Raw genomic sequence first — 9,454 nt, forward strand, 5'->3', positions numbered from 1 at the left:
TAATAAATTTTGGGACGTTACAGCCGTGTTAAAGCATTTTTACATCATATGAGATTTTTCGGTGTTTTGCAGTGTGGATTTCGTGTTTATGATCATAATTTGATCACTCCTTTGGTTGAACGATGGCGACGTGAAACACACACATTTCATTTTAGATGTGGTGAGGCGACTATCACGTTTCAGGATATTTCAGTTATTTGGGGTTTACCAATTGATGGTGAGGCTATATCTGGTATAGATGCTTCGCATAAAGTGGGAGAATGGCAACACATATGTTTAAATTTATTGGGATTTATGTCATTAGCGACGCATTTCAAAGGCGGTCACTTGTCGATGACCTCTTTATACGAACACTGCACCTCCACACACATTGATGATAATAGTTTCGAGGTTGATGTTGTGAAATATAGTCGGTGTGTAGCATTGATGATTATCGGAGGAATAATGCTACCAGATTATCAAGGAGGATCGGCTAGATTGATTTTTTTACAACTGCTCCGGAACATTGATCGAATAAAATCTTACAGTTGGGGAGGTGCAGTTTTAGCGTTCCTATATCGTGAGTTGTGCTATGCAACACGTATAGGAAAATCTAAAATAGCCGGACCTCTATATATTTTGCAGGTATAATTTATAATGATGAAATGAGATTACATTAATATTTATTTAATTATATTTTTTACTCATGACAGGCATGGGCATGGAGCAGGATTAAATGTGTTAATCTTGATCGAACTGGTTTATCTCATTTTGTGGCCCCGAATCCTGCTGATGACATTATGCCATTTTCTCCCTACGGTGCTCGGTAAAAAATTTATTCTCATAATATGAACTCAAATTAATTTACTCGATATTTAATCATTTTTTTATTGTAGGTGGAACAATGTTTTCAGTTATACTCATGCACCGACACACTCTCTTCGAATTATAAGAGACTCTTTTGATCGTATGAATCATGATGAGGTATACTATGAAAATATATAAACACTGCAACAATAAAATTGTTTATAGAAAATTTTAACTTATTTTTTTAATTTTTATTTTGCAGTTTAACTGGATAGTATACGACAGAAACGATCCAGATGTCAGAATAATAATGGATTCATACGACAATAATATTTGGCGATGTGTTTGTCCTTTGATTTGCTTTGAAATTGTGGAGATGCATCGTCCGAATCGAGTGTTAAGGCAATTTGAAATGCGTCAACCTATTCCAAGACCTGCATTTGACAACGATAACCTCCACAACATCAACAGAACAGGTCATCACAACACAGACTGGAGGGAATATCATGAAGATGCCATTAATATTTGGAACAGAAGGTTGCATTATGTTGTCCAAGGTCAATTGCATGGAAGATCTAGGCAGACAGATGATGACTACTTTTGATGGTATGAGCGCATAACTGTTCGCACTATTTCTCCCACAGTCAGCGGGATTGGTTTTCGACCATATCCCCACAATTTTTTTGCTCCTGGACAACATGATATTCCACAACATTTCGGTACGCCTTCTATTGATCCGCATCAGTCACCTTTAGGATATGTTCCAAGGTCATCTGGTTGGCGAGACGATGCAGGGCCTTCTGGTGGTTTTGAAAATACAGGGCCATCTGATGGTTTTGAAAATACGGGGCCATCTGGTGCATATGATGACGAGGATTATCGGACTCCATTTCAGAGCCATATCCAAAGTATTACCGAATTGATCAGCGATCAGCCACCTGGTTGTCCTAAAACGTCGGCATCTCAAAAAAATGTTGTTTCACCAGTTATTTTTCCAAGTTATTCAAATGAACAAAATCAGAGCAGTGAGGACAATGACGATGTGGTCCAAAATAATCCTCAAGGTTTTGTACCGCGTAGAGGTTCGCGTAGACGTAGGCCACATGGTTGTGGAATAGAGGGTCATTTACGTAATTGTAATTGTAACCACCGATCATGATATATTTGTTAATGTGATTTATCTACACTTTAAGATTTATATCGTTTAATAACTATAATTTATTAGTAATAAATTTAATGTTTATTATTTGAAATTATATTTTCATAGTATATTGTATTTTTAATATATTCTCATATAATATATTATAAATGAAATAAAATTTAGAAAAACAAATATACAAATACAATAAAATGCATAAATCTATTATTTTATTTAAACTCATATATCTACACTTTAATATTTATATCGTTTAATAACATATCATTTATTAGTAATAAATTTAATATTTATTATTTGAAATTATATATCATTTTTATAATATATTGTATATTTTTAAAAAAAACAAATATACAAATACAATAAAATGCATCTATTATTTTATTTAAACGCATTTATCTACACTTTAAGATTTATATCGTTTAATAACATATAATTTAGTAGTAATAAATTTAATATTTATTATTTGAAATTATATTTTCATATTATATTGTATTTTTAATATATTCTCATATAATATATTATAAATGAAATAAAATTTAGAAAAACAAATATAAAAATAAAATAAAATGCAGACATCTATTATTTTATTTAAACTCATACATGAAAACTTTACAAACAAAACAAGGTACACATTTATTATGAAAACACGAACGGAAAACATTATTATAATATTAATATCACACGATACAACAGTCTTCATATCTCATTCATCTGAAGTTCCTGAAAAAAAATATATGAAAATTAATTTCAAAATTCCAAAATACACATATCATAATAATGTAAGCGATAAATTAAATATAATGTTTACCAATTATTGTCCCCTTCGTTGTCTCTCCCTGACCATCGGTCTGTCCATCTCATTCCTCACTCGAGTTGTTGTATCCCTACCAGCTCTTCTTCTTTCACGTCTAATCGGGTTGTGATGCAACTCAAAGGTAGGTGGATCCCAATATCGTTCATCGGCAAGAGGTTCAAATCTACCTTCGTACGCCGCAAGGTAGTTCGATATGTTGTACCATGACTGCACTAATGTTGTGGGATCTAACGAGTGCCATTTTGCGGTGCAAATAGCGTGAGAGCATGGAATTTCGAAAATTTTCCATTTACCACATGAACAATCACTAGTTGATAACCTCACCACTTGTATATGTTGGCCGCGACTTGGTCTGCCCCCGGTTGCAACTGAAGCAGTTTGAGTCCGTACATCATATTTGACAATACGATGCTCGCTAGATTTTCTTGACCATTCCTCATATTTTCATGCATAATCCGACCACAGTTGATTTTCTTGAACCATGCGTTGACCTTTAGCCACACGTTCGATGAAATATTGTACACATCTCAGTAGGGTCAGGTGCACTATCGCAGATATAGGCAGTCTACGAGCTCCCTTTAACACACTGTTTAGGAACTCAGACATATTGGTCGTCATCACCCCACGATGCCAACCTCCGTCATGGGCCATACTCCATTTCTCCTTAGATATTTCGGCCAAGTACCTATGTGCCAAAATATTTTTGTTCCTGATGACCTCCATTGTTGCGTCGAACTTACATATTTGATGTTGTTTTCCCGCCTCCCAACATAAATCTTTCAAATGCACATCTTTGAATCTCTCATTAAAATTTGAGCACACATGTCTAAAAAAAAATTGATGCACACCATGCAGAGGTTTAAAATTAGTGGAGATCCTCAGCTGCTCGAACAATACCCTTATGCCTATCAGAAATTAGGCATACTCCACTTTCACCACAAACAACATACTGACCAACATTTTCCAAGAACCATTTCCACGAATCCGATGTCTCTTCATCCATGATTGCAAATGCCAACGGCAAGACCTGATTGTTCGCATCCAAAGTGACTGTGATCAGCATTTTGTGCTTATATTTTGTATACAAATGTGTTCCGTCAACACTGATGATTTTTCAACAGTGGCGAAATCCATCTATAGAAGGCCTGAATGCCCAAAAAAACATAGTTCAATGTTTTTATTGATTCGTTGTTTGATCTAAGATGCTTCCACTCGAAAACTGTTCTGGGATTATATTTTCACAGAGCACGCATATATTTCGGAAACAGTTTCACAGAACTCTCCCAAGTCCCATAAACAATTTCCACCGCGCGTTTCAAACTTCGTCACGCCTTCGTATACAAGATTTGATATCCGTATTTATCCTTCACGCTCTCCATGATATATTTAATCTCGTACGAAAGATCACAACGTACAATACCCAACAACGTCTGTGCGACCATATTGCTATTCAAAATATGATGGTCTATGTCGACGTTGGTAGATATACACGTGTGAGGACCGCCATATCTAGTTATTTTCCAGTAACCTGTTTTCTCTTTGAAAGAAGCTCGAAGACCCCAACGACATCGGGCGGCAGAAGAATAGTTTTTACACTGTACCTTCCATAGAATGCATGTGCTATCGACGACACGATACTCACGCCTGGAAACTCTAACTGAATAATCTTTCACAGAAGAAATGAGATCATTCTTATCTTTAAATAACATGTTTACACCAAGTTCTCCTCTTTTCGGATTGTAATAACTTGCTCGTGCCCCGACAGGTACACCAATGGAATCCGGAGTCTCTTCTCCAAAGTATTTATTGAAAAATGATGGCATTTCAGAATTGGGGGAGATAAATGGTACGACTTGCCTCTATAATGTTTGACGAGGTGGTGGACGAGATGACGTTACTTCATCGATATTTTCATGTGTGTTCACACGTTCATCATCATTCAAATCATCAGCATCGTTGTCATCTTCTTCTCCAGACTCCCCATATGACATCTCTGGTTCAGTATCACTATCACTTCTAGGAACATCTTCATCATCAATTCTAGGAACATCATCGTGTGGAGCAAAATTCTGGTTGTTTGAATACAAATTTGTTGCATCGTTTTGATCCCAACTCAGACCCGTATTTGGCCAGCATGGAGGAACATGTTCAAAAGGGCCAGAGATATGTTGATCCCACGAACCACCCACATGATTCAACTGCATATTGCTCAATCCTTCTGTAACATGTGGAATATATGCTTCTTCATCATCATGGCCAACATTTCGATCAATTTGATTTGCTTCAACGTACAAATGCAATACATTTATATTGGGGCATTGCATTACAAACTCCAGAGCGTCAGCATCAACAAGGTCGACTGGAATTTCATGCCATATTGATTTCTCCATGAATGAGTATTTCATCGACAACTTCAGATTAAAATTCATCGGATCAATGACCAATATTTTATGCACATATTCAACCAACTCGAACAAAGAAATTGATCTCAATACTCGAATCGGTCTAATATATGGGATACTATATTCAACCGACTCATTCTCAACACTAACGTGACCACCAAAATATAGAAGTGCATCAATGTTATCCATATCGAAGATGAAATTTCAGGAAAAAATATCACAAAGACAGAAGTAGGAAGGAGGAAAGAAGAAAGGAAACAATATTTTTCATAAATTGTGAAGAACTTCTTCAAGTAAGAGAGAGTGAGAGACACTGAGATTCAACTAATTGTTTGTTGTTATATAAAATATTGAACGATTGAATTTCAAATTTTGTAAGGTTTAAACACGTTATTTAATGTAGTCAAAAGTTGTGTGGGAATCTTGTCAGATCATGATGTTCAATGGTCAAAAAAATAAAGTGAGTTCAGTGTTTGCTGGAATCTTGCTGAATGAATGAGAGAGTTGGAAATCTTGCTGAAATGATCACGATTTTTTGTCGGGAGGTTGTATATTATTGTGGTAATTTTATACGTGCTCGATAATTTAATTATTTTGAGTGTGTCGAATCACGTCTGCAATATGGGTAGGCGGACGGTGGTTAATCAGCGTCCGCTTCTAGCCAAAGCGGACACTGGTATTATTTAAATATAATACCATAGCATGCATGCAGCTGGGCAGCTGGGATGCTGCCACGTAGGCAGCGTCCATTGCTTTGAAGAGCGGACGCTGACATTAAAAAAATGCAGCGTCCGCTCTTCACATTGGCGTTTTGAAGTACTTTTGAATTGTCTCCCTGCACACATTATTTTTGCCACTCAAATGTTTTTTTAAATTAAATTTAATAAAAACCCCAAATATAGAGCATATCCATTTAAAATTCAAAAAATCGTCAAAATATTTCTTTAATTAAATTTAAGATTCAAATTTGTACACGTTTAAATTAAGAACAATGTAAAGATATAACAAATATTGTGTACAATGATATTTACAATAATTATATCATAAGATTTTGATATTTTATCGCGAGATTTTGTATTCAATTTATCGTGAGATTTTGATATATTTAATTTTTGTATTGTTTTGTAAGATTTGGTGTACAAAATTCGTTGTACATGTAGAATTGCTCTTAAATTAAAGTTACAAATTTTACACAAATTTTTTTACGATATATCCATGCACCATCTATAATAAAATCGAAAAATGTCAAAAAAATGTGCAAAAAAATCCCGTAAGTTCGGGATTCAATCCCATAATATTTTCTTCTCAAATATATGACCTAACCCAATTCAAGGGATGATTTCAACCTACCTATACAGGCATTACCCTCATGATAGATCTAAGGGACATAATTTATCAATACATGCGGGGTCCACTAAAAAAATCATGGACCCCACATTTATTAATAAATATCAACCGTTAGATGCATGTGAAGGCAATGCCTGTATAGGTAGGGTCTCACATACCCAATTCAAGATACAAAAAATCAATCATTATAATTCGTTATGAATTTAAAATTAAAATTTAAAATTCCAAAAAAAATTCATTTATACCAAATAACTGATATATATATATATATATATATATATATATATATATATATATATATATATATATATATAAATATATTCAGCTGCCCAACTCGTCCCCGACCACTAAAACCCGGTACCGTGTTTTAGTGATGCGAAAATAAAAAAAACAACTAAAACCCGATACCAGGTTTTAGTGGTAGGGGAGCTGTCCAACCATTCCTGCCCAACTCGTCCACGACCACTAAAACCTGGTACCGGGTTTTAGTTTTTTTTTTTGCATCACTAAAACCCGGTACCGGGGATGAGTTGGGCATCGTTGGTTGGCCAGCTGAAAATTTTTATAAATATAGATATAGATATATGTATTTTACTATATATGTAACCGAAAATTTAAAATTCAAACTTTAAAATTCAAATAAGTCATCGCCTAAATTTCTCCAAACCATTAAATTTAACATATATACCAGAACATTTTTAATATGGATTTGAACACAATGAAGTTATAAAATGGTTCACGTGCAAAACAATGATGTCAAATTCCAATCAAATAACTGATTTGGTCGATGTTATGCCAGGTCCAACGGCCCATCTTTTGATGCAAGCGAGATGCTCATGTGAATATCTCGTTTGCATCAAATCTGAACCGTTGAATATCCCATATGAAATATATTCACAATATAACTTATGTTTTACTTATTTGCCTATTTATATCAATTAAAAAATAAACCTTGATTCACATTTTCTGAGGTTGGATTTTTTTTTATTTAACATAGTAATATATATATATATATATATATATATATATATCATATATATTCTCAGGAAAAAAAAAATAAAGAACATAAATATATGGAATAGATTTCTTCAAAAATAAAATTAAATAATCGAAATGAGAAACACAATTTATTTAATTATTCTTGCGGCCACACTCCGGTCATCATCTGTAATATATTGTGGCAAGTGCCAACAACTATTTCCACCTCACTTTTATGCATATTTGCAATAACCACGAGCTGTAAAACATCAAAACAAAAATAAAATTAGGATATATCTGGAAAATTCATAAAATATATAATATCAATAAAATATAAATAGTGTTATCATGATCCAAATACTATATATGATGATTTACACAATATTAGAATTTAATCCCATAAAAATTGGAACACACATTCGAGTTCAAGAAATTTAATTCCAATTCAGATACACGAAAAGTTTGTACAAATACCATATATAATGATACACTAATTCACAAAAAAAAAAAAATTAGCATATACTAAATTGCATTAACCTAAATTTAACCAAAAAAACTATCCAAATCAAGATTTTTCGAATTTGCTTATTTTTAAAAGGTAACGATATAAAATGTATCCACACCCGCACATATTATAATTTATTTTAGAATCAACTTTATGTTTATATATATATATATATATATATATATATATATATATATATATATATATATATATATATATATATATATATATATACGCGCACATATTATATACAATAAAAAATAGAGAAAATAAAAGAAAAGAAAAGAATAGTTCTTACATGGATTTTGATGAGTTATAGTACCGATTCTTGACCAACAATAACCCGTCTTACGAAAGTAGGAATTGATAACGAACGATGCATGTAAGTATGTGATGCCTGGAAATTCGCACATACCCCCTGGCATAATCGGCCCACAATCCACAAGCGAAGCACATACGAAACGCATAAATTCTAACAAATCATGATCGGTGGCTTCGGAGAACGACACACACCATGTATTTGTCTGAAATAAAAATTCAAAATAATTATTTTATGACTACCATTTAACTTATATATACACACGTAAGTATAGATACAGAGATAGACACACTATTATATAAAGAATCTACTAGCAAAAGGATATATAGGAAGAAAGAAATCACAAAGTCACAGGTTTTGCTCTTATTATTCGGGGTAAGAAGAATTTATAACAATGTCTACGAGTTTTTGGATTAGGTGGATTCAATATATTGATCTATGAAATCGACATTAAAACAATAGCAACTTACTGTCTCTTGTGCATAACATCTCCGTGCAGCTACAACAAAAAAGATTGAAACAAGAAACAAATAAATATTTTTCTTTGTCATTTTACTTATATGACTTCGTTGTGTTTAGTGTTGGAGTTATATAGCTTTAAAATTTCTATGAAATTAATGGCATAAATCTTTTCAAAGATATGTGAATCCAAAAACCAGTACTATTTGCAAATATATTCCCGGATGATAATTAAATATCAATAATTTTTTACTTATTTAATCTTGATTACAGAATCTTCACGTTCACATTTAAGAAATATAAATTATTTACCATATCATTTTGATGATTTTCTAGTAAAATAGTAATAAAAAATGTGAGTTGGCTTGGCTGCTTAGGACTAGAAAATTGAAATATTTGTTTTGTTTTATGTTTACATTAAAACAAAACTTCATCAGTTCATTTTAGTTATTGAGCTTGGATCTGTGTCTTTGAATTGTGTTTGTCATTTTGCAGGAGCCGACAAGTGAAAATAAACATTTCACATATATTTCTTGCATAATATTAATATTAGGGAAAATTGCTTTTTTGGTCCTGTATGTTTGTCACTTTGCGATTTCAATCCTTTATATTTTCAGATTTTAGTTTTAGTCCGCTATTTTTATTTTTTTGGCAATTTTAGTCCTTTTTCCGATGTGGCGCTGAC

At 32.9% G+C, this 9,454-nt stretch overlaps 1 long non-coding RNA gene across 1 annotated transcript; it reads right to left on the minus strand.

Annotated features, from left to right (window-relative positions):
* Positions 1–7,603: 7,603 nt before the first annotated feature.
* On the minus strand, positions 7,604–8,866 carry LOC140894679 (uncharacterized). Its single transcript, XR_012153897.1, has 3 exons — positions 8,781–8,866; positions 8,290–8,515; positions 7,604–7,745 (listed from the first exon to the last, which is right to left on the minus strand). It is a non-coding gene; the product is annotated as an uncharacterized lncRNA (long non-coding RNA).
* Between the last annotated feature and the right edge of the window lie 588 nt (positions 8,867–9,454).

Source organism: Henckelia pumila, chromosome 4 (assembly GCF_033568475.1).
Source record: "Henckelia pumila isolate YLH828 chromosome 4, ASM3356847v2, whole genome shotgun sequence".
In the NCBI taxonomy this organism is placed as follows: domain Eukaryota; kingdom Viridiplantae; phylum Streptophyta; class Magnoliopsida; order Lamiales; family Gesneriaceae; genus Henckelia; species Henckelia pumila.